Here is a 22,792-nt window from a genome sequence, read left to right on the forward strand (position 1 = left end):
AACCATATCTCAGACATGTATGGACCAATTTTATTTGTACTTAGCACAAGGCCAACACATGATGGAAGACATATGCACGTCAGTTTTTTTCGACATCAGATCCAAGATGGCTGACTGGCGGCCATTTCAGTTGTAAAAAAACCCAGTGTCGAACACGTCTTCAAACATTTCTCGGACATGCATTTACCGATGTTGTTCAAACTTGACACACAGATAATGAATGCTGGCTTACATATGCATGTCATCTTGTTTTTAGAGATCAGATTGAATATGGCCAACTGGTGGCCATTTTGTTGGATTGAGGAGGAGGCCATTTGGACCATCATGCCTATACTTTATCCACATCTTCATTCATTTAATCCATCAGCTTGATCATCCTCTGAGACGATGACATAAACCCAATCTCCAAACCCAACTTAAATGTGTCCTCAACCATTCCTCAGACATGCACGGTCCAATTTTGTTCAAACTTGGCACAGGGACAGTACATGATGGCATACAGGTGCCCCTCGTTTGATTTTGCGATCTGATTAAAGATGGCCGACTGGCAGCCATTTTAGTTGGACATAAGTATGGGCTAGCCCTTTAACTCCATGCAGCAAAATTACTAAAACAACAGGGGCGAAGACATTTTATGTCTTTTTACTTGTTTAATGTATCTTTAAAGCCTTTCTTTGATGGCTATGCAATTCCATACCCCTGGGCCAATTGCCTGTAAATTTGCTGCACCACATTATTTTCACATGTGGAAGATTCAACTTCACAAAAAAACTATTCTCAATGAGGCCTTTTGGCTCATCATTGCCATGGTGCACTTCTGGGTTAATTTTTTTCTACAGCTTTAATCATTCTTATTCATGGTTTACTCAAGCCGAATAACCTGATTGTGATTGGATGACTGAACTCGTATGATATATATATATATATATATATATATATATATATATATATATATATATATATATATATATATATATATATATATATATATATATATATTCTTCTTCTTTCGGCTGCTCCCGTTAGGGGTCGCCACAGCGGATCATCCGTATGATCCGCATAGTGATTTGGCACATGTTTTATGCCGGATGCCCTTCCTGACGCAACCCTGGTCGCCTGTTACGATGGTACAGCTATGGTACACCTATTTTAACCGGGGTATACACCGGCCCAGTATACTGGTACTCATTTCGCCGACCTCGGAAGGATGACAGGCTGAGTCAACCCCCTGGTGTATTAATTCAGTGGCCCAACGGGGCTTGAACTCAGGACCTCTTGGATCCCAAGCCGCTGCCCTAACCACTGCGCCAACACCAGGCTAATAAATATATATATATATATATATATATATATATATATATATATATATATATATATATATATATATATATATATATATATATATATATACACATACACATACATATATATATATATATATATATATATACATACATATACATACATATACACGGTGGAGCATTTATCGCTGACGGTTTTATTATCCTTATCACTTTTTTGTTTCAAAACCAAATAAAATAAAATTTCTATACATTGGCACATACTTCAAGTTTTTAAAATCAATTTTGATTCTTTATTTCTTAAAAATTACATCAGACAAATAGTCCCCATTCGAATTTGTGCATTCATGACAGCAGATCATCATATTGTTCAATACCGCAAGCAATGTCTCTTGATCAATAGAGCGGATGGTTGCAGTGATGTTTGCCTTCAAGTCATCGATCGATGTTGGATGTTCCTTATAAACTTTGCCCTTCAGAAATCCCCAAAGGAAGAAATCTGGTGGAGTTAAATCTGCCAAATCAAAGTGTGCCTCATCTGTCATGATGACCTTGTTTGTGAAATTGGCATGCTCATTGCATTAAAACAAAAATTAAATAAAAAAATGTTCATTGCATTTAAACTGCTCCATCATTAAAAACTTTGAAGTATTATCTGTAAACCAAAGAATACAATAATTACTTATGCCAAGACTACTTCTGGCTAGAAAGATTGCAAATGTGTCAGGTATAAATTCCCCACCCTGTATATATGTCGCGACATACAGAGACGTAGACACCATGATTTTTAAAGAATTTATATTTATTTCACATTTGAAGAACATTTAATCCATTTTAATACATACACTAGCATTTGGTAGATTTGCCATTTGCAGATTTCAATGCTTTTACTCTTTCAGACATAGAACTAATGAGTTCTGAAATTTTCTCTTGTGGGATTTCTGCCCAGGCTTCCCACAAAAGCTTTAGCAATTCTGCCCATGACGTTGGTTTCCTGGACTTTTTCCGCACATCTCGATCCAATATCGCCCAGAGGTGTTCAATGGATTCATGTCAGGAGACTGACTTGGCCATGGAAGTCGCTTGATACCATTTCTGTCATGCCATTCTTTGGTCTTTTTTGCAGTGTGGCATGGAGCTCCATCTTCCATGAACAGAGTGTTGTTGATGACCATCTGACCAGTGGAGAAGATGGGGAGAAGTCCATCCTCAAGGATAGAAATGTGCGTCATTCTGTTGATGTTACCAACACACTCCACAAGCTCTGACCGACCAGCGCTCCAGATTGTTCCCCGCACCATCACTGGAAACCACCGTGTTTGACAGTTGGCTGCAATCAGTTCAAAGGGAACTCTTGACTGGGAAGTCTTCAGACCATATGCGTCCACTGTCAGAAAATTGAGCAAATTGGGCCTTATCTGAAAAAAATGACATTTTGCCAAAACTCCAAGGGTTTGGTGGCCATCTCATCAGCCCACTTCTTTCTCCTTTGAATGTTGGCTGGTCTAAGAAGAGATTTTCTCCTAGCTGCTCTCCCATAGTAGCCTAGTTGATGAAGGTATCGCACGGCAGTTATTGAGCTAACTTGGACCTCCTCTGCAACATCTGCTGCCTTGCAACGGGGAGTTTTCTCAATGGACCACTTGACAGCTTGAAGACACCTTTCTGAGGGCCCCGGTCGACTAGAATGGGAAGCTGTGGATTCAATGCCTTCGCTGGTGAATTGCACAATCACCCGATTGATCATGGAAAGCGGAATGCCAAGGTTCTGAGCTATCTGACTCTGGCTGACTCCACCTTCCGATTGGCCAACAATTCATCCTCTGAAAATCGCAAAGGTCATGTGCTCCTTGGGTTTGAGGCATAGTTAATTGTTGTGCAAGACCCAGGAACTCGTTTCTGCAAATAAGTAGTTGAATATTAATACAAATCACTGAGTGAAACTGCGTTATACAGATGAAATGAATAAATCTAAGGTGTCTATTTACTTCTGTCATGTCTCTGTATAATATATATATATATATATATATATATATATATATATATATATATATATATATATATATATATATATATATATATATATATATATATATATATATATATATATATATATATATATATATATATATATATATATATATATATATATATACACATATATATATATATATGTTGCTGTAGTTCTGGGAACCGCATCCCTCCAACGCAATGGCATCCATCATACAGTGGTCCCCAGACAGTTATTTCATTAATATACGTTTAGATAGTCCCTTCCCTCTTGACTAATGGGTCAAACGGGACAGTGCGTTGTGAATCTCATAGTTCGGTCTGATGATATCTCTGACTTCATTTCTACTCTTCTTTTTCTCTTATTCCTGAGATAAATTCAAGCAGGCATTGCACTCGGACAGCCACCTATAAACATACCCATCAGAGATGGGGGAATCCCCCACCATTGAAAAAGGTCATACATATTCCAGATAATGAGGGAGGTCAATTTGAAACAAGACACCATTTGGTCATCATGTCTTTAGAGCTATACAGCAAAAGGTTTAAATTGGACCAAAAATATATTGTTTATGGATTGAAATCAGATAAGTGGTTTTCCATTTATTACAAAAAACATGTTTTTCAAGATGGCCGCCCCAGTCGGCCATCTTGGATCTGGCCATGCCCAAAATCAATAGGGTTCTTCCTTTTCAGGTGGTACATGTGTGACCCAAATTTCAAATCGATATGGCGAACAGTTTATGAGTTATCGCACTCACAGCTATAAATGTTGATGCCCAGCCAGCCGGACGGACGGACAGCCGGACGGACGGATGGACAACCCGGGTGACAACAATATCCCCCTTCCGCCACGCGGCGGGGGATAAAAACTGCAGCCGCGCCCTTCACTGTAAGAATTGGTCCTCGCGAAGGCCAACCATGGAAAAACAACCAACTTCGCCAACGCTGTACAGTATGCACGTGGCGTGTTCATTATCAACCCAAATTTCCATCTAAAACTTATATCTATACTGTTTTCAACCCAAACCTCTATCTAATAATTATATCCAATCTTTTCCCTCAATTCCTGACACAGATCAGGGCTGTCACCGCGCACACCACCACTTTTGATAAATGACGGCATGCTCAATGGCGGCGGACCCACGTGCAGCCCCAGGGTAATTTATTATTGTACACAGAGCAGGGCACGAATGGCACACATCTTGTTCGGGTCTGCGAATGGGTTTACCAAAGCATCTTACTGTCAGTCTTTGCTGACCACCACGGCCGCGGGTGTCTCCCGCTGACGATGGACATCTTCTCGCCTCTCCGCCCAGTGAGGTTGTTGCCAGGCAGAGGCGTGCTGTACGGCTCGGGCCGCATGGCACATGAACAGGTAGCGCATTGACCGGCGCTGACCGCCGGTTGCTGGGAGTTCGGTGCAGGGCGATTTGTGTCACGGGGTTCGGAGTGAGACGATTCCGCAGCTCAGCTATGGCTAGCCGGATGTACAGTGAGACCGCTTCCGGTCATGGCGGCTGGGCTGTGCGGTGGCCAGCGCCCAATCAGAGCGCCCGATTCGTGTGATGACACATCGCTTCGGGTCGTCGCCCCCACCCCGCACAACAGGGTCTATAAAAGGATGGCTCACGGGGCCGTTGGTGCGCTCTCCGTCTGCTGGTGGTTTTCCGTCCCTGTTCATCACTCCTGGTTCCTGTCGGCTCGTCCTGCTCTCTGTCTGGCCTGGGATCGACAATCCACCCATTTGCCTGGTGACTCCGCACTCCTTCACCAGCTCGCTGCTGACTCCGTCGTTCTTCACCGCCTCGTCGCTGGCTCCACCCACCCACCTGCCTGCCATTTCGCCCATACGTTTTGACTCAGCCTTTCTCCACCCACTGGCTTCTGAATCCGCCCAAAGTCCTTCCTTCACGCCTGTCGGTCGCACCCCAATCTCTGGATCGACGCTAAGCTGCATGAAGTGCCATGAAGCGGGAGACGATGCGCTAGCTGTCAGGGAGGTATCATCCAGCGGAGCATCCCCCCACAACGTGCTGGGTGGCGCGGTACGTATTGAGAGACCGTTATCCTCATCTCCTCTCCTTTTTCTTCTTAACTCTTCTTCATCAGGATGTGTGCGTGTGTGTGTGTGTGTGTGTGTGTGTGTGTGTGTGTGTGTGTGTGTGTGTGTGTGTGTGTGTGTGTGTGTGTGTGTGTGTTTGTGTCATGACACCTGTCTTCGCTTCAGTTAAGAGTGTAGAAGAATTATATCGGGATAAGTCTACTCTGTGTTTGCTTTAGTAAGTTGCTTATATTATTGTCGCACCACACTTTTCTTCCTCCCTCTGCTTACACACAACAATAAACTACATTCACTGTGCCACATATCTTTCCTCACCTGCCTGTTCATAAATTATTTGTAGAAGTGTTCCCAGCTCCTTTTTGTCTTTTCTTTCATTGATCCAGCATGGTCCGTATCCTAGCCTCGCCAGTACTTTCTTCCCAACGATCTATTCCTTTTAGCCGGTACGTCCTTGGCACTGTCGCTCGGCTGCATCTGAACCGGTAAGGTAATCCGGTTCTGACAAAGCGTACCGAGGGCATGTCCCCCGGTAATTAGGTCACGTGATTAATTAGGTAACCCAGTTAACCCATAGGTGGAGGACCCCAGGTCATGTGGTTGAGTTATTGGCGTTCACGGTCGGTTAGCGACCCGCCGCGTCACGGAATTATCCGTGTGCGATGGCCTGCGGTTCTGGGGAGTCTGGTGGGAGCTCGAGATAGCTTCCCTCCCTCGTGGTCTTCTCACCCGGCCTGCAGATATATAAATATATTGTTGTGGTTCTCGGAACCGCATGCATACAACATATAGTGGTCCCAAAACAGTTATTCCATTAATATACGTGTAGATAGTCCCTTCCCTTTTGTCAAGCGGGACAACGGGTGTGCGTTGTGATGATCTCATAGCTAGGTTTGTTTACATCATTTTTTCTTAATATTGACCCTACTCTTCTTTTCTGATTATTTCTGAGGTAAATCTGAGCCACGTGCACCTTCGCTGTGAGATGGGTCCTCACGGAGGCCAGCGTGTGCGGCGCTGCTACGAAGAAACGATGACGTGCGAGCATTAACAGCAAAGAGCCCTGTTCCCAAGCGAGCCCTCAACCCAACGTGTGTGGCAAGTCATACAGTGCACTTGGCAGTTCGGGAATATCGACTCGAGCTTCCGATGATCTAGGGAAGATTTCCGGTTGCATTAAAAAGGCATACAAATGAATATGTCTTAAGAGGCTGCATGAATGGTGTTTTTTCACAACACAGGAAGCAGCCAGCACGACGCCCACGCTGCACGAAATACGTACGGAGGCCGATAAAGGCGACTGCACGCCACGTTAGGCGGGATGCGAGTGTGCGAAGTAAAAGCGGGGCGTTCCTTTTCAACCAAATATTTGATACATATTGGTGTTCGCCCCGCGCACACGCTAGCAGTCGTGCGGACGTGAGCGCTGGCCACGTGCATAATGGCCGAACCACAATCACTGTATGGAATGTGCTCGAAGGCAGACACGTACGCCGCTCGTGACTTTGTTATCGTACAAAGTGGGGCACGAATGCACCACTTGTGACTTTGTATCGTATTTCCTCAATATCTGACACATATCGGTGTTCGCCCCGCACACACGCTCGCAGAATCGGGCGAACGCGAGCACTGACCACGTGGACCATGGCGGATCCGCGCATACTGTATGAAACATGCATGGATTTATCCATAACAATGACTTTTGGCCCTCGTGGGCAGCAGCGGATTCCCCATGGATGGTGAACGTCTTCTCGTCTCTACGGCCAGCGAAGCTGCGATCGAGCAGGGGAATGTTGTACAGTGCAGGCCAAGTTGGCACGTGCGGAGCAGCGCATTGATCAGCGCTGGTTGGACGCCCGAGCGAGCATGCGGGACCTTAGGCCGGTCGCCAGGGCACGGCCCGGGGGTTTTTGCGGGACAATTCACGCACCAATTTCGGTGTGGGCGATTCGTGTTATGTTGTGGGGTCAGAGTGGAATATTTTCGCTGTCTGAGATGACCTTGCCGGAAACTAAGTGGTGCGGTTTCCGGCCAAAGTTAGTGGGCCGCGTGAGGGGTCGGGGCCAATCGAAGCTCCCGATTCAGGTGATGATGCTTTGCTTCGGGGTGGCCCCCCGCCCCACGCTGCAAGTCCTATAAAAGGTCGGAGCGGTCCCTCTGCCTCTCTCTCTCGCCTCGCCCTCGTCTCTCTGCTCAACATCACCACGATCCGCCTCCTGCTGCCTGTACTCCGCCTCCTGCTGCTTGTACTCCACCTCCTCATCTCCACCCACACGATGTTGACCCCACCCGCCTACCTGGTCCCGCCTACCACTCCATCCATGCACTCTAGACTCCGCCCCTTCTCCACTCAAGCCCCTCCTTCACGAACACTGTCTCCACATGCGCTGCTGAAGCCAGAGACGACACGCCAGCTGTTAGGTACTGCACCACGGAGCATCCCCCCCCCCCTGAAACGTATTGGTGGTGCGTCGTGCAATCAAGTACAAAGGTACCGAGATTGTAGCCTCAACTCCTCTCCCTTCCTGTTTCAATACTTTCTCTTCATCGGGTTTTCTGTGTCTGTGTGTGTGTGTGCGTGTGCATGTGCGTGTGTGTGTCCTGGCGCCTGTCTGCTTCAGTAAGACTTCAGAAGATTGTTATTATTTTTGCGTTAAGTCTGCTCTGTGTCCGCTTTTGTAAGTTGCTTGTTTATTTGCTGAACCACTCCTCTCTCCCCTATCTCTACACAACACACCCCAATAAATTCTGATCGTACCACATACCTTTCCTCGCCCATTGTGAATAAATTATTATTAGAAATGTTCCCTGCTCATTTGTGTGGTTTCTTTCATTGATCCAGCATGGTCCAAATCCTAGTTTAGCTGGGACTTTATTCCCAATGATCCGTTCCTTTTCGCCGGTACGTCCTTGGCATTGTCGCTTGGCTGCATCCGATCCGGTAAAGTTATCCGATCCGTTAGAGCAATCCGGTTCGGACAAGGCATACCGAGGGCGTGTTCCCCGGTAATTAAATCGCGTGATTAATTAGGTAACCCAATTAACCAGGAGACGGGAGGTCCCTAGGTCATGCGGTTGAGTTGTTGGCACCCACGGTCGGTTAAGCGACCCGCCGCGTCATGAAATTATCCGTGTGCGATGGCCTACAATTCTAGGGAGTCTGGTGGGAACCGTGATAGATTTCCCCACCGAGTGGTTTTCTCACCCGACCCCTGGCCTGCAACAACATATATATATATATATATATATATATATATATATATATATATATATATATATATATATATATATATATATATATATATATATATATATATATATATATATATATATATAGATACACATTGTGATGGTTCTAGCTCCCGAAGGACACCAAAATAACGGACTTCAGCTACGGATAACTCCAAGAGTCACCCCAGAACTTCCCACAGGATCCCATGCCAATAGTCGTGTTACCATACGAAAAGCCCGAGTATAAGCGGGTATTGTGCCGACAATCACGTAACCAATCTTAATTAGCTGGCCGAGCAGGACTACTGGATACGTAACCATTTGTAATACTCACCAAAGCCCATTTAACCCTCAGTTATCCTATGCCGCAATCAGAACCAACAGACTAATTCAAGACAGGCTTCCAGATTCGTAACACTACGCCACCCCCCTTTCTATAGACTCGTCCCGAGTCGTAAATTTTCGTGTGCCATACAGGTGTTGGTTTTTTTCCCCTAGTACGTTTTACCTACGGATCCCTGAGTGTGACATTTTTATACGTGTCCCAAAAATAAATAACCTAGTGCGCTGCGTAACTAAACTATCACACTCACTCAGACAACTTAACTAAATTGCTGGCACCAGACAGACACACAGGTGGGTTTTTAAAAAATTATCTACATCCTTAACTATTTACACTAACCATGGCCCAGGACCTGTTATCTGTGGGAAAAGAGGCACAGCAAAGTCAACAGTTTTGTGTGGGTGAGTGCACAGCAGCTCGAAGGTCAGACATCTTCAGGACCTGCTCAAAAGGTCCCTCTTTTGTCACTGAACCTTCCTGTTTTTTCTTTCTTTCTTTCATCCCCCAGCTGCTGGAGGCAACTCACCCTAACACGGCAGGCCATGCGCCGTCCCACAGGCCATTTGAACTGGCCGTTATGCAAGAAGAACAAGGGTGGTAGCCAGGCTGCACAATGCAGCCCCTGGCTCATTTGAATGGAAAATGGACTGGATGCAACCGATGCATGAGCTGCACAATGCAGTCCTAATGGTGTGGCTGCCTGCAGGGCAGGCTTTGCAAGCACACTGGGATGTCTTGGCGCACATGGTGGAGATGGTTGACAAAGGGGAAATGCAACAAGGGCGAGCAGGCATGGGGTCAAGGCAAAGGCAGGCAAGTGAAGGCATGGCAAACAGGCCGGCATATGAAGCTGGCCGGCCTCTGGTCTGGTCCGTGAGGTTCTGGAGGGAGTGCGGTGGTGCCGGCCGCTCCGAAAACGGGCTCGGACCTACCCTACTGTCCCCCCTCCCAACCTATCGCCTTTGCCTGTCTTTGTCCATACCCACTCCCTTAGTTTGCAACAACAAAATTTAGACTTCCCCCTTTTTTTTTTCTTTTTCTTTTTATAATTGCTTGTCCCTAACCCCCTTACGTTCTTTGTTCAGCTAACCTATCCTACCTGCCTACTCCCAACCCCTAAGGTCCTTCTTGAGGGGAATAAGGAAGAGACAGGTGGATCAGTCTCGAGGCCCAATGGAGCCTCAGAACAACCTCCACAGATTTCAGCAATCTTCCCAAAGTGAGTCCAGCGGCCTACGGGCAGCGAAGGGATGGATGGTGCGAAGGGGTTCACATTTCCTATCTGTCCTATCCTTTATTAAACTTTAAACTATCCCCGGGGCTTTTCAACACGCCTGTCTTGCTGCCTGTACTCCGTCTAGCTGCCTGTACGCCTGTCTTGTTAACAGCTTGGTTCTAACAACTACGATTCCCGTCACCTGCATTGGTGTTCCTTATACATTTGGGCCTGGCCCTCAAATTTTCTCTCGTGCCCTGCACAATTTCGTGGCTGGGCAGCGTGGCTCAATTGGCAGGGATTCCCATCTGCGGAACTCAAACTACGGCACCTCCGGGCAGCTGAAGCTGTCTCCGAGCCTACCTACTCCATATGAACGCAGGGAGTGCTCTTCCTGGCTACTCCCCCGTATATGCCCACGTGGCATTTCTGGTGCTCCGGGTCCCATTCCGAGGGTTGCCCGTGCCCATTACGTCCCCACTACACATTCCATGTCTGTCCAAGTCTCCCAAAATCCATTGCTAAATCTAACCTAACATTCCCTCTAACTCGTTCCACGGGCCCCATGAGGAACTGTTCCTGCCCCATGAGGCCGGTCTTCTTCTTCTTCTTCTTTCGGCTGCTCCCGTTAGGGGTCGCCACAGCGGATCATCCGTATGATCCGCATAGTGATTTGGCACATATTTTACGCTGGATGCCCTTCCTGACGCAACCCTGGTCGCCTCTGACGACACAGGGATATGGTACACCTATTTTAACCGGGGTATACACCGACCCAGTACACTGGTACTCATTTCGCCGACCTCAGAAGGATGACAGGCTGAGTCAACCCCCTGGTGTATTAATTCAGTGGCCCAACGGGGCTTGAACTCAGGACCTTTTGGATCCCAAGCCGCTGCCCTAACCACTGCGCCAACACCAGGCTAAACCCCATGAGGCCGGTCTATCGAACGCTAAACCCTTCCCACCAACTAATTCTCCTTTGCCCGGGCGAGGATGTCTGCCACATCCTGGCTGGGGTCGTGTACTCGGGGCAAGGCCCCACGAACCTTGCGTCTCTGCCAGGGTGGCGGTTTTCGACACGCATGTCCCCTTCCGTTGGCCAATAATTGAGGCCTTGTCATCGCCCTGCGCATCACAATCAGCGCTCGCTTTTGAGGGGTCCGCCATGCGAGCCAACGTGCGCCACTCACCCGCAGCCCACGCTGGAAGATCCCCGGTGACGTCACTCGCTCACTCAGCTTGCCGTGCAGGCCCGCCCGAGCGTGTGGTCCCGGGGACTTGCTCCGCGCATTCCACGAACAGAACACGCAGCACGTGATGCCCCGCACATGCGCTCGCATGGGGACCCGTGCTTCCCAAATTCAAACAACCTTCCTTTTAACCGTGCACATGCCGGTTTCGTCCCACACATGAGACGTTTCCGCGCCGCCTCCCGATCACGGAGTCGTGCGCGCCTGGGCCATTCCCAAAACATGGAACGGACCTCGTACGCAGCATTCAGCGGAGCCGACGCGGTTTCCAAAATAACTCCTTGCGGCCTACCAGGCTCGTCATTCCCATCTCCCATCCGAATCCGTCCGTCCATTTCCATGCACGCACTCACGCATGCCATGACACACACCATTCGCACACCTTGACACGCACTCCGGGACAATCACATCGGGGATTCGTGTTAACTAAAGGGGTCCTGGGGTCTCTACCGCCCCCCCAAACTCTGCATGGACCCGTTCGCATCATTCACCCACTCAACCTCGTACGGCTCTACCGGACCCATCTGGTCGCGATCTGCTTCGAGGGGGCTTACCATCTCCCTCTGTTCCTGAGGGAGATTAACCTGATGCTCGAACCGAGTCACGAGACATTCCACGAGTTCAACCCCATTGTCCCCTATTAATCCTATGTGTGCATGCTCTTTAATTTCCTGTATTTCATATTTTACCCGTTCTATCTCCTGTGTCTCTTCTATTTCTTTTAATTCCTGGGGTTCTATCTCTGTTGTTCCCTCCTTTGTCTCTTTTATTATTTCTGACTCCTGGTTTTCCGTCTCTGATAATTTCTCCATCACCCCCTGTCCGAATTCACCAGTTTCCCCCTTAATTATGGTGGTGTCTCTCGTCATCCCGACCTCACCCGTCTCCATCGCGGGCCGGACACATTTTGCATTCCCTGTTGGCTTGGTCGTTCTGCCACGAGGTGCCGCCAGTATTCCTCTTATGCCTGCCTGCAGGTTCAACCCCATGCTCTGAATCTCTCCTTTTATTTCCTTTTTTAAAGTTTTGTGCACTCGCATCCATTTTGTGTTGCAGATCCTGCGTATTCGTTTTTTATCCCCCGCCACGTGGCGGAAGGGGGATATTGTTGTCACCCAGCTCGTCCGGCTGTCCATCCGTCCGTCCGTCCGTCCGGGCGTCAACATTTATAGCTGTGAGTGCGATAACTCATAAACTGTTCGCCATATAGATTTGAAATTTGGGTCACACATGTACCACCTTAAAAAGAAGAACCCTATTGATTTTGGGCGTGGCCGGATCCAAGATGGCCGACTGGGGCGGCCATCTTGAAAAAAAATGTTTTTTGTAATAAATGGAAAACCGCTTATCTGATTTCAATTATTTTTGGTTCGTACGTTCCTCACCCCTGGGGAACTTTTTCGAGATGATGACCAAATGGTGTCTTGTTTCCAATTCACCTCCCTCATTATCTGGAATATGTATGACCTTTTTCATTCAATGGAAGGGGATTCCCCATCTCTGATGGTATATATTATTTCGTTCTTCATGTCTTGTAAATTGCGCGTGTTCGCATCCATTTTGTTTTGCAGATCCTGTGTATTCGTGTCCATCTTTTGCATCAACACCTTCAACATTTGTCTCATGTCAAATGACGGAGCCAATCCGCCATGATGGTGTGCGGAACTGGCAGGAATCGGGGGGGGGGAACTTTGATGGAGGGGGGGGGTTATACGCCACCCCTCCCGCGCCCATTACAACCTCTGGGTTTGGCTGTGGGGAAATGTCTTCCTGCATGGGGGTGTTGTCCTGGATCATGGATTCCCTTAAACTTAGGTCTGAACTCACCTGCACGAGCCCGTCTTGGCCCGCCATGGTGTGTCTGAGAACAATTTAAGCACTCTAATTTTGAGGGAACGGGAGGTGGGGTTGCTCGACGCACCCGATACGTGTCCCGTGAATTTCTCTATGGAGGCGGAGGGGTCCGAACCCGCTCCTGACACCAATTTTGTAATTGGTGTCCTGTCAATTTCGTTGTGGAGGCGGAGGGGTCCATATCTGCACTCCTGACACCAATTTGTTATGGTGCCCGGTTCCGTGGCAAGGACGACCGCCAGACGGAGCAGTCCGGCCGTCTCCCACCGAACACTGGAATTAAAAGGTCGTCACCCCGGATAACTCCAGAGTTGACGGGTCACTTAAAGGACCGTGGTCGCCAATATTTTGACGACATGAGGTAGGGTCCACTTGTCCATTCCAATTTACCTAAGTACTCACGCCGTCTAGCTACCTGGGAAGCCACACCCTCGGCCGACTCTGTCCGAACCGAGTCGCATGTCCCGACTCGGGTCCGGCGTAACCGAGTGGGAGTTACCATAGCCGTGCCGGTCCCAATGACAACTTACGGCACAAACGGCCTTACTACTTCTCAAGCCCGCACCGTTCTGGGTCAATGGTAGAAACGACAGACAACGAACTGGAACATTTAACAGATATTTATTTATAATAGGGAGGAAGACACAGAGCAGACTTAATCACGAATATAATGCAATGTACAATGAGCAATCAATACTGATACAATTTCTACTTGACAGACTGGTGCCACACACACACACACACACACACACCCAAAAGAAATGGGGCCGGTTGGCCTTTATTTGACCCTTCAGCTCGGGAGGGAAAGGCGAGCTGAGGGTAAGAGTTCGGTCAGGCACCTTTCCGCCTCATGCGGTCTGGTCAAGACAAGCTGGTTCGGGGGGGGAGGGGGACGACTTACACCCACACCTTCATCGCAGCACCAGGGACCGGGAATGACACAATAGATGCCAGCCAGTACGAGAACGGATGAGATGAGATGAGCACTTGCGGGCAAGACGAGAACGCCAGCAGGTAAAGCGAGACGATCCCAGCAGGCAAAACGATGGCAAACAAGGCAACGAGGCTTCTTCCTTGGCTATTGGGCACCATTCCTGGACGGGTTGCCACTCCTATTATTCATTCCTCACATGAGGTGGGAGGGGTCTGTCCTGAGGTAACTTTCCTCCTCATTGGACGGGGGCATGTCGGGGGGTGTGTCGGGGCGTCTCTGTGGCCCGCCCCCCGAGGAGGCTCTGTAGTTGTTTCTATTTTTGCATATGTACTGCCGAAGTGAGTAATGGTATTCTGGCTTCCCATTGGCTGGAGGAAACGCTCCATGCCCTTCTTCGGAGCAGAGCCTTGATCTGAGGCGATGGAGGATCCGCCCACACCTTCAGCCAAAAACATGTGGACAATGGAGTCGGTGCGCGAAGGTTTGGTTGGGTAGCGGAACGAAGCAGGTGGTGTTGTTGTTTTTGGATATTAAAAAAAAACTAACTACAAAATAACTCGCAGCGCACATACACTTAATCACCCATTAAACATAGGGGCGGGACCCTAACTGGAAACACATACTTATAGAGATAACTGAGCTACGGGGACCGCTGACAGTCTGTGTGCAAAAGGCTTCCAGATTCGTAACAATACTTTATATGTACTCATATTCTCATTATACAAACTTTATACACATACTCACATTCTAATTTAGTCCATGGGCCCAGGCCAGAAATTCCACTTGTCGGTACCATCTAAGGAAACCAATCCTAGTTATGATTTTTGAATTGGTGTATATATATTGATCATATTTTGATGTGATAACCATTGCAGACTGGCAGCTTATTAGGAGTTATCATCTCTGGAATGTACCCACCCTCCGCATAATGAAAGCGAAAAGGCAAACTCCGAAACATTCACTAATGATGCAATTGCTGTTTCCACATGGAGCTAGAATGAACTGCAAACCACAAATACATGTCTGAAATGCTTTATTTATACCATCCGAATAATCCTTTCTGTCATTCCTGAAGGCAGAATTTGTTTTATGGCAGAAAGGGGTGAACAATAGGGCCTATCAAAATGGTGCTGATTAGTGATTTTCAGTACATTTTAATTTATAATATTGTCATACAAGTTCCCTGGGTAGTGCTACTGAACCGCAGTAGCCTACAACATGCACATGTTGTATGAGGAAAACATTTATGAACATTTTACAAGTTTTTACCACAGTTAAAGGAATTGCCCTTCCCCTACCCTAGTTCCAACAAGCATCCAAAATGTGAAATTTACGGATAACCCAAATGTCACCATGCTACTGCGGCATGTTTATGTACTATGTTTTACTCATGCATATTTGTAGCCATGAATGTCCTTGTGATTGTGCCAAAACATTCACACCATGGATCAGTAGTCTCGTCTTCATCACTGTTATCAGCATCAGAGTCCTCGAGGTTTACAACCTCTTCCTCGACATCAGCGGGCTGGTTGCTGCAGGTTCGCAACTTGCACATGTGAGTGCACTTCAGGCTATTGGCAAGGCACGTGCAGTCTGGGAATTTGCACGACCGTCCGCACTTGCAGGAAAGCAGTTGCAACACTGCATCCGGTGCTGGAGAACCCTGCATCCACTCGATGGCCAGCTTTCCGTCATCATCAGTGGTCCATCCACAACCCTTGGGACTTGGAACATAGGGTTGGCATTGCAGACAGCGCCTCCAAATAGCAGCCCGGTAGTTTGCACGGAGGACGTGCGTGAAGAGGCAATCTTCACATGGTGGAAGCTGACTGGACTCCATCTCTCCCCGTCTGGCACAGAAGAATTGATGTCGGAGTTCATTGACTTTCGTGGTGTTGGTAGACGGCACGTACATGTGGCGGGTGACCTCTTGCAGCTTCTGAAAGAACTTGGTGGATACTTCCCATGAATGACCGAGCTGACTGAAGGCCTCTTGGTAGGTCTTATCAGACTTCATTTGCTTCAAGGCGCCCATCTTTCCCCGGCCTGCAAAGGCACTGACTGTATCACAACCGGAGAACACTTGCAGTCCAACCAGGGCATCACAGACACTGTCTCCCATCGATCTCGCAAGCTTGTCAATGTCTAGGAACCGTGTGCGGGTTTGCGTACGACACTTCTGATACACGGGGCATGGGATGTCCTTATTGAAGGCAAGACACAGCACGAGGACATCTGTATCTTCGGCAGTGATCACCACAGCCTTGTACCCAGCCTCTGCTGCATGTAGAGCATGCAGAAGCATTCGGGTGTCTGCTTCCTCCTGCGTGGACTTCAGCTCTGTCACTTCCTCCCAGTGGTCCTTGGTTTTTATCCCCCGCCGCGTGGCGGAAAGGGGATATTGTCACCCAGGTCGTCCGGCTGTCCGTCCGGGCATCAACATTTATAGCTGTGAGTGCGATAACTCATAAACTGTTTGCCATATCGATTTGAAATTTGGGTCACACATGTATCACCTGAAAAGGAAGAACCCTATTGATTTTGGACGTGGCCGGATCCAAGATGGCTGACTGGGGCGGCCATCTTCAAAAAAATGTTTTTTCGCCATATCGATTTGAAATTGAGTCACACATGCACCACCTGAAAAGGAAGAACCCCATTGATTTTGGGTGTGGCCGGATCCAAGATGGCCGACTGGAGCAGCCATCTTGAAAAAAAAAGTTTTTTGTAATGAATGTAAAACCGCCTATCTGATTTCAATTATTTTTGGTTACTACGTTCCTCACCCCTGGGGAACTTTTTCGAGATGACCAAATGGTGTCTTGTTTCCAATTCACCTCCCTCATTATCTGGAATATGTATGACCTTTTTCATTCAATGGTGGGGGGTTCCCCATCTCTGATGGTATACATATATATATATATATATTTTTTTTTTATTTTCCCCCAAAACGTCAATATCTCAGAATGGTAAAATGGTAAAAATGCAAAATACATACACTAAGCTGCTCTTCTGGAACGGGTCTCACATATTGAAATAATCATATAGTCCCAACCAATAACTTAGTAGCCCTAAAGTTTGGTTTCCTCAGATGGTACCGATATATGCCTGGGCCCATGGACTAATTGTACATACTTCATACATGTACTTGCATTCTAATTGTACATACTTGAAAGACATATTCAATTTCTAATTGTCCATACTTTATTGACACTCACATTCTAAGAGTACATCCTTTATACACATATTCACATTCTAATATTGCGTCCTTGATACATGTACTCACATTCTAATAGTATATAATGTATTACATAAAGCTCATTCTAATCACTCACTGACTCACTGACTGATATTAAAGATCAGCACCTTCCAGGTAACTTTGAAAGCTGTAATTTTGTGTGCTGTTGGACAGCGAAGCTGGTACACCAGAAAAAAAAATCAAAGAACCATCAGAAAGCATCTGTGGATGAAAATATAAATAAATGAAAATAAATAAATGGAAAAAATGCAGGTGAGAGACCTGAGACAATGGGGAAGCACGGTTCGTTATTACTTACAAAGTCTAAGCACACCCCACTAGTATAAATGTATCATTTTCAACAAACCCTGATTTTTTAATAAGGGAGAACTATGGATGAAACTATGGAGAACACCGAGCAATAAAATTTACATTTTTTTTTAGCTGTTTTAATGAAGTTTAGTTTGAGTGCAAAGTAGATGTGGACAGGCTTTGCATTTTAGAATGCTTTCTCGTTGTTATTATTACTACTCAAAGCACCCACTTCTTATGGGAGCAGTCAGGTGGGGGACCCACCCGATGGGCGATCTTGTACCAAGCAAACTGTTGTAGTTTTCCGCCACTCCGGCGTGCGGGCGTCCGCTTTTAGCTAATTCACGGCCGCACGCACCCACCGGAAGTGGCAAACCGAGTCGCAGCTTTCGGATCAACGCCGAAATCCAGCTACGGGTGTGTTCTTAATCACACCGTAAATCAGCCAACTATTCTGTCCGCACGCGACAGGGTCCGATCGACGAATTTTCGATTTACCTAATTATGCGCGCAGACAGAATGCCGGTGATTTACACCTCAACGGGACCTGCTTGGAGACGAGCCGCTCAAGCAGCTCGCTCCGTTCGCGATTTGAAGAGCGGCGTATATAGCCAAGCCCCGCCAGATCCGATTACTTTATCGGCTATTTAAAAGCCAGCTAATATCCCGAATGCAATACGGCAGCTCAATTAAGGGAAAGGACGCAACGAACAGGTGGACATTCAAACAAGGGCATTTATTTATACACAGGCACATATGCAATGGGGGTAAGGGACAAAACACGAGCAAAAAGACCTTACATCCGTTGTCTATTTATTATGTACACTTATTACAATTCTAATTAAGGACATGGCACCACAACGTTCATACAAAGAAAAACCCCAGGAAAGAAAAGGGCAAGAACTGGACCTCGTGGGCCTTTAATAGTTCACGGAGCCGTGGAGACCGCAAGGGCTCCGAAAGACCGCGCAGGCTACCTTTCACCCTCGTGGTGACTCGCCAGGCCTTGGTTCAGCGACCCTTGGAGGCCCTGCCCGCATTCCGCTGGACTCCACCCGTGCCTTCAACGGCGATCCGGCTGGTGACTCCTCTCCGGCTCCACCGGCTCCTCCGTCGACCAAGGAGCGAGACCAAGCAGAGGGACTCTTTCACCTCGCTGACAGACTCCGCTGCACTCCCAGACTGCAACTCCCCGACTGCAGACGATTGCAGCTCAACTCTGCTCCCAGACTTCCACTCAACTCCACGGCGAACCCAGACCGACCGACCGACAACTTGGCGTTTTCAGCCCGGCCTTTTATCGCCCCGGTGCTTCACCCCTCTCTTCGCGGGGGGGGGGGGACATTCCAGGGGGGTTCGACTCTGCTCTTGGCCCGCTCTTTTGGCCCGATCACGGACATTATGTTTCTTTCGCCCTTCTGAGGGAAAATTCCAACAGAGCTCGGCTGGGTCAGTTGTTTTCCAACCGTCAATCCTGTTTACCCGTTCTGATGGATATCGGGGCGGGAGTTGTTGAGATGTTGTTGTTGCAGTGTGGTTAGTGCTGTGGTGGGGATGGTGGTTGTTGAGATGGTGGTTGTGGTTGGTGGTGGTGATGGCGTGGTTGTTGAAAGGTGGTTGTGGGTGTTGAAGTAGTGGTTGTTCCAAAATAAAGATGGCAAAAGAATAATGGCGGACTCAAATATCACAGAGCGGTTACACGAATAATTGCTCGTGAAACATCGGTGGGGAAATCTAATCTGAACACACACTTATCGACATAACTGATCTCTGGGAAGCCTGAATGGTGTTCTGTGAATTTCCACAACCGTAAGAATACAATATGTTCTTCTGACTCATCCTTTTTATCCGGGTGGTGTATAGGCAACAGCCCGTTGCCTGGATTGCTTCAGAAAATAAAACTAATGCAGGTTATACGTATATGAAGTGAAAACATGTGAACTGCTTAAGTGCATATATAATGCATTGTGATTATGGTTATATAGCTTGGATAGTTTCATTCGCACCCACCCCCCTCCCCAAGGAAGAAAATCTTTTCAAAACTTGATGGAATCAAACGAAACTTTCACATGCACAACTTCGGGGTGTTTTCATTAATCCCTGAAGGTTTCATCCTCATATGTCAAATCTTCTCAGAGGAGTAGATGAAACAGACATACATACATACATACATGCAGACACATCTATACTAATAAAAGGCAACGTGTGTGTGTGTGTGTGTGTGTGTGTGTGTGTGTGTGTGTGTGTGTGTGTGTGTGTGTGTGTGTGTGTGTGTGTGTGTGTGTGTGTGTGTGTGTGTGTGTGTGTGTGTGTGTGTCCTTCATAACTCCAAAACTATAAAACCTTGCAGCCTGAAACTTTGCATGCACATGAAGAGAACTCCAAGGAAGTGCAAGAGTGAAAATTGAATGTTTGGGTTAATTAAAACACCACTTTTGAAGATACATAACAACCTTACTTAGTTATTTCCTTCATCAGGTGTGATGGACATCGAAGCCAATACACTGGGAGAAATCACAGACAGAACCGTCGGAAAGCGTCCGTAAATGAAAATAGAAATGAATGAAAAAAATTAATGAAAATAAATAAATGAGAAAACAAATGCAGCGAGCGACCTGAGACAATGGGGTACGGTTCGTTATTGCTTACAATATGTAAGCATACCCCGTGAGTACATACATACACTTGCTCCGTTATATATAGATTGTGAATATCCAGTTCCAAAAACATTCTGAACACTCCCAAGTATTACACCCATATCATTGCTGGACAATTTTCGACTGTCACCTGCAATACTTTGGTGAACAGAAAGTACATTATTGGAGGGATGCTGTTAAGTTTCATTCATAACTTGGCTTAAGCGTTACATTCTCATTAATCATTTGCTTAATTTACCTATTTTACTTTACAATCAGAACTTCACTTGTTAAGCACAAGGTTGTGGCATTCATAACAATTTGTTTTCTCTTGGACTATCAACTCCATTTTCTCTTTTTATCATCCCTTCACTATTTTATATCACATCTTAAAGCAACCTTTTACCTTCAAAGAAACAAAATACTCAAAATAGCCTTGTAAAACATCCATTTGAACACCTGGATCACGTCACAGGGAACTCAGGTTCAAATCCCAAAAGCCAAATGTGTTTATCCATCCGTTGGGACCATACTCTGCACAGAGCATCAGTGCTGCCACAGCAGTCTCCTGGGCTATCGGGCACAATCCTGGGCAGGTTGCCACTCCGACACAGGATACTCAAACGGCACTATCATCCCAGCAAGCAGGTACTCATTTTGCTGACCTCAAAAGGATGACAGGCTGAGTCAACCCCACCTGGTATTAATTCAACAGCCAACAGGATTTGAACTCAGGACCCGATGATTCCAAGCCCACCACTCTCAGCATTACGCCAACATCATGCATGTATGTGTTTATCCATTGTCTCCTGATACCTTTGTAATTCAAATAAAAGTACATTGATGTCTACCAACGACTTTGTCCTGTGTGTGATCGATGTTCAAGGTTCTCCATGAGTGTGAGATCAATGTGGAAAGAAAAATTATAAAAAAATATCAACCACAGCATTAATCCATTGTTTTTCCTCGTCCTCACAACAGCGTCCACGCCCTCTCATTTGGCCATCTCAGTGTCCAGCACAAGCCGTCCTCATGCGATGGAATTAATAATTGCAAACCCCCACCATTATTTCATTCTCTCCCATTGTTCGTCCACCTTTGTGATTTTATTATTGTCTCAAGTCCGTTTGTCTGGTCACCTTTTTGTTGTTGTTTTGTTGTCTTGTCGCCAATTTCTACCTCTGTTCGTCACACTCTTCTGCAATTCTTACTTCCAATTTTGTTTGTTCCCAATGGTATCCCATGTTCTGTTTCCATGAACCTCTCTCCCTCATGTTTGCTTTGTTCTCCCTTCTTCTAACTTGACTTTCCCTTGTTCTTTCATGAACACTACCCCCCTCCCCGTCCTGGAACCATAGCTTTCCACACTGCACATTTACCATCTGTCTCTGCATCCTTTAATGTCTTTCCGGCTTTGCCACATCTCTTACATCATCACCATCCCATCTCACGAGCCACACATTCCTGAGTTTCCTGTAGATTATGATCATCTCTTACGACTTACATCATGGAGATGCTCGAGAGTCGAGCTCAACTTTTCTACAGGGTGTCCCAAAAGTAGTGTCGTGATTTTGAACGTTTTGTAAACGCCGAACAATGCGATTCATTTCCATGGACAGATCAAGCCAAGGACGAGCTGCAATTGTTGAAATGTTCTTTGCAAAATGGAAATTCAATTGTTCAAGCGCAGCGGGCCTCCAGACAAATGACGACAATACTTTTGGGACATGTGTACAAGTTAACAATACTGTACTTTTTCTTCTGAAGCATTATTAGTCCACTTCAAGTGGAGTAGCTGACACGGATCCTGCTCTACCATCGGAGTCGGTCGTCCACAATTCTTTATATCCACACCTTTCTCCATCATTTCCACTTCCACGCAATCACTCCATCTCCTCTTCTGTCTGCCATGACATCCCTTCCCTGGTGGTATCATTCTCATCATTCGTCTGCCCACGTAGCTCTAGTGTGTCCTTCTCATAACACGTGCCAAGTCTGGTGTTGGCTTGGTGGTTAGGGTGGCTGCCTTGGGACATTAAGGTCCTGAGTTTGAGCCCTGTTGGCTGCTGAATTAACAACAGGTGGGGTTGACTCAGCCCGTCATCCTTCCGAAGTCGGCGAAATGAGTACCAGTGTACTGGTATAGGGTAAGAAGATAGAGGAGGAGGAGGATGAGGATCCTCACGTGATCTTCTCCCGTCACACCACACAACCATCTCAGTCACGTACTCACATCTGTAGTCTTTGCTCCATGGTTTCTGCCCCCGAGCCCCGCACAACAGTACCAGCCTCACGACCGTTCAGTACACCTTTCCCTTCAGTCTCACCGAGGTCTTTCGAACACAAAACATACCGAAAACCTTCATCCATCACCTCCAAGCTGCCTGTATCTTCCACCTTCC

At 46.9% G+C, this 22,792-nt stretch overlaps 1 long non-coding RNA gene across 1 annotated transcript in view; it reads right to left on the reverse strand.

Moving 5' to 3' along the window:
• Positions 1-1,696: 1,696 nt before the first annotated feature.
• Positions 1,697-22,792, reverse strand: part of LOC147016432 (uncharacterized) — a 71,471-nt gene continuing 50,375 nt past the window's right edge. Inside the window, exon 3 of the long non-coding RNA XR_015049048.1 lies at positions 1,697-3,200. This is a non-coding gene — a long non-coding RNA (uncharacterized LOC147016432). The remainder of the gene's footprint in view (positions 3,201-22,792) is intronic.

Source organism: Eptatretus burgeri, chromosome 11, assembly GCF_056783735.1.
Source record: "Eptatretus burgeri isolate ZD-2024b chromosome 11, Ebu_testis_v1, whole genome shotgun sequence".
Taxonomy (NCBI): domain Eukaryota; kingdom Metazoa; phylum Chordata; class Myxini; order Myxiniformes; family Myxinidae; genus Eptatretus; species Eptatretus burgeri.